At 33.6% G+C, this 3,499-nt stretch overlaps 1 pseudogene; it reads left to right on the forward strand.

The window, feature by feature from the left end:
- Nucleotides 1–2,055: 2,055 nt before the first annotated feature.
- Nucleotides 2,056–2,913, forward strand: LOC138080184 (olfactory receptor 4P4-like; annotated as a pseudogene).
- Nucleotides 2,914–3,499: the final 586 nt, after the last annotated feature.

Raw genomic sequence — 3,499 nt, forward strand, 5'->3', positions numbered from 1 at the left:
GAATAACAGATTCTGGAAAAATAAGATCAAAGTCGTAAAATAATACTGCAGGATGACTGCATATATAAAAAAAGGACACATTGTTATAACTAAAGGGAGAAGGTCAGTAAAACATTAAGCAATATTCAGCTAATTTTTATTCTGAAAAAGATGTAATAGTGGAAAGGACTATTAGAACAATCAAGCTAATTTCTTCATTTCACAGAGCCAGGAGTTTTCAAGTTCATAGATATAAGAAGTGGCAGTGTTAGGACATGCTCCTTAAAACATATCTCCTGCCTATTATTTTACATGACTAAGAGTTGAGATGCACGGTTAGTGTTCACACTTGAAAGAATATGAAATTGCTTCCTACAGAAGTAGTGTCTTATTTATGACAATTTGGAGCTGACTTGGTTTGTGGTTTCTCATAGAGACTTTAGCCTAACTATGTTCTGTGTTTCCATTTATACATTTTTTTAAATATAAGTTTTTGCAACTAGAATGGAACAATTATATCAGGAGGTATCATAGTTTCATCTAGAAGGTTTAAGAAATCTATGCAAACTTCAGAGTTGTGTGAAGTGGGGATAATGTTAAATCTATCTTGTTGCTTTGTTTTTTTGTCCTTTTTGAAATGTTGTAAAACAGGCAATGGAGTCAGAAAAGTTAAGCTATAAACCCTAGTTTGCTGCATACTATATATGTTATTATATATAAATTATTTAACCCTTGAACATTATTTTTGTGTACATTTATTTTAACACAATCATCTTGTCATGTGTACACTATTTTATGCATTAAATTTTTTTTTCTCACCCGTGATCAAAATTTTCCCAGAGTCAATCTGAATTCTAAAGAATATTTTTCTTAGGTTTTAAAAAAGAAAAAGATTAAATATATTAACTACCTTGCAAAATTTATGTCTGAATTTAGTGGCTTAGTTAAGACATATAACGAGGGATATCCCCAAAATATAATGAATGATTAGATTGTGATCATTATTTTAAAAGACATTCAAATATGTGAAGTTAATCATAGTAGTTCTATGTCAATGAGGAAGATGAATCAAGGAAGAATACCAGGTAAGAAATAAGCATAGCTATATCCTTCTGGATAAAAAGAGAGCTAACCTTCAAGGAAAATTTTTAGTAGACTCCTAGTAAATGCATATTGATGAACTGGCTTTTTTGAGATTATTCCTAATTTTCCTTTAGATAGAGATTTAAAATTATGTAAATGCTTTAATATGTTTTAGTCATGATAAAGGACATCTTTGAAGTATATAGTGAATTCTTCAAGCTAGTAGTATATTCAACCTCATTATTTTATTCAAATTGAAATGAACAGCCTTTCTACTTACTGGCTAATATACCATGGTCTGATTTGGGGACTGATCAGAAGCTACTTCTCAATAAATTTGTCTTGAAACAAATTCCTAAAATTAGTTTAATTTTAATTTAGCAGAAGCTTTTAAAATTCTGCTATGAAAACAAATTTTATTTATTTTAAAATTATCTCTATTAGAATGCAATTATTCACCATGTAGGTAACAATGTTAACTTAATCAATCATAGGGAGAATTGAACCAAACATCTAAACAGAAATTGATCAGGAAACCAAGTATGAGATTGATTATGAAAATACATAGTATGAAAATGCAGACACCATGAAGACATCTGAAAAGAATTTATCCTAGTTTATTTTTCTTATTTACTATTATAAAAGTTTTTGATGGAGTACATTGTTAACCAACCACTGCCATCTTTTCAGAAGCATTCAAAACTCTATTGTGGATTGATAAAAGATGTTCATGTTGACTAACACAGATGCTGATCACAATTTGCTGGAAAAACTAACAGAAATCAGTCAGTATATATTAACGCAGATTCTTAGAAGAGAGTATCTTGAGTACCTGATTTTTATTCAGAGACACTTAAATGAGTCCTACTAAACCTATTAATAATTAGTGCCTTTCAAATCATAGGATCATTACTCTTCTCAATAACCATTTCTAAATATTGGTTCATGAATTATATCATTTCAGGTGATTTATGTGTTCCATCTACACTAACCATGGAAAAATGGAATAATGTCACTGTATTTATTCTCTTGGGACTTTCCAGAAACAAGAACACTGAAATCGTTCATCTTATTTTTATTTTGCTCCCTTGCTATTTGGATAGGAAATGCACTCATCATGATTTCTAGCACCAGCAGTCAGCTCATTGAGCAGCCCATGTATTTCTTCCTTAATTACCTCTCACTCTGTGACCTTAGCTACACATCTATTGTGATACCCAAGCTAATAACTGACTTACTGGCAGAAAGGAAGACCATTTCCTGTAGGAACTACATGGCACAGCTCTTTACCATGCATTTCTTTGGAGGTACTGAGATCTTTATCCTCACAGGGATGGCCTATGACCATTCCGTGGCCATCTGCAAGCCACTGCACTACACCATCGTCATGGGCAGGCAGAGGTGTAATGCCATCATTGCCTGCTGTACTGGGGTATTTATACACTCTGCCAGTCAGTTTCTTCTCACCATCTTCTTACCCTTCTGTGGCCCCAATTAGATAGATCACTACTTCTGTGACGTGTATCCTTTGCTGAAACTGGCCTGCTCGAATACATGCATGATAGGTTTCTTAGTTACTGCTAATTCAGGCCTAGTTGTTTTGTTTACCTTTGCTGTCTTGATGCTGTCTTACTTTTTTATATTGTTTGTCATCAGGGCATATTCCGTGGAAAGCCGCAGCAAAGCTCTCTCCACTCGCAGTTCTCATATCACAGTTGTAGTCCTGTTTTTCGCACCTGCATCATTCTTTTACATCAGACCAGCCACAACTTTCCCAGAAGATAAAACACAGAGATGAAGAATGCCTTCAGGAAAGTTTGGTGTCGTCATGTACTTCTGGAAAGAAAGTAACTTTTCTGAAGCTTTTCTGTGTTTCATGAGGAGGTTCCGTGAGACCACGACTGGGAATAACATCCATTTTCATCACCTCTGCTTGAAGAGATAAGTGGGGGTGGGGGGCATATCCTGTCTGTTGTTCTATGTTTCTACACTGGCACCTTACATAATTTTCAGCACTATTTTTATTCTTACCCTCCTTCATCTGTCTTAACAATTAAGGACTATGTTTATGCAAAATAGCCAGACCATGTGACAAAAACAAAAAGTTACATATTTAGCATCCTATTGAAAAAAGGTAAAATAAATCATGCACATTTTATGCCTTAAAATGCTGAGAAACTGAATAAGATATTACCTTCCATTCTCAAACGTTTATTCGACTATATATGCAGGCCACTCATGTATAGTTCATGAACGGTCAAAACCTAAGCAACACCATGTAATCAGCAGCCAGATTGAGTCAGAAATTATCAATATACCAGGGATACTTTGTATCCCTGTATAATCACAATTTCCCCACAAAATCACTATCTTTATCTTTAAAATCAATTTATATCTATTTTTGTATCCTCTAGAAAGATAGCAATAAAGATCATAC

Source organism: Capricornis sumatraensis, chromosome 5 (assembly GCF_032405125.1).
Source record: "Capricornis sumatraensis isolate serow.1 chromosome 5, serow.2, whole genome shotgun sequence".
NCBI lineage: Eukaryota > Metazoa > Chordata > Mammalia > Artiodactyla > Bovidae > Capricornis > Capricornis sumatraensis.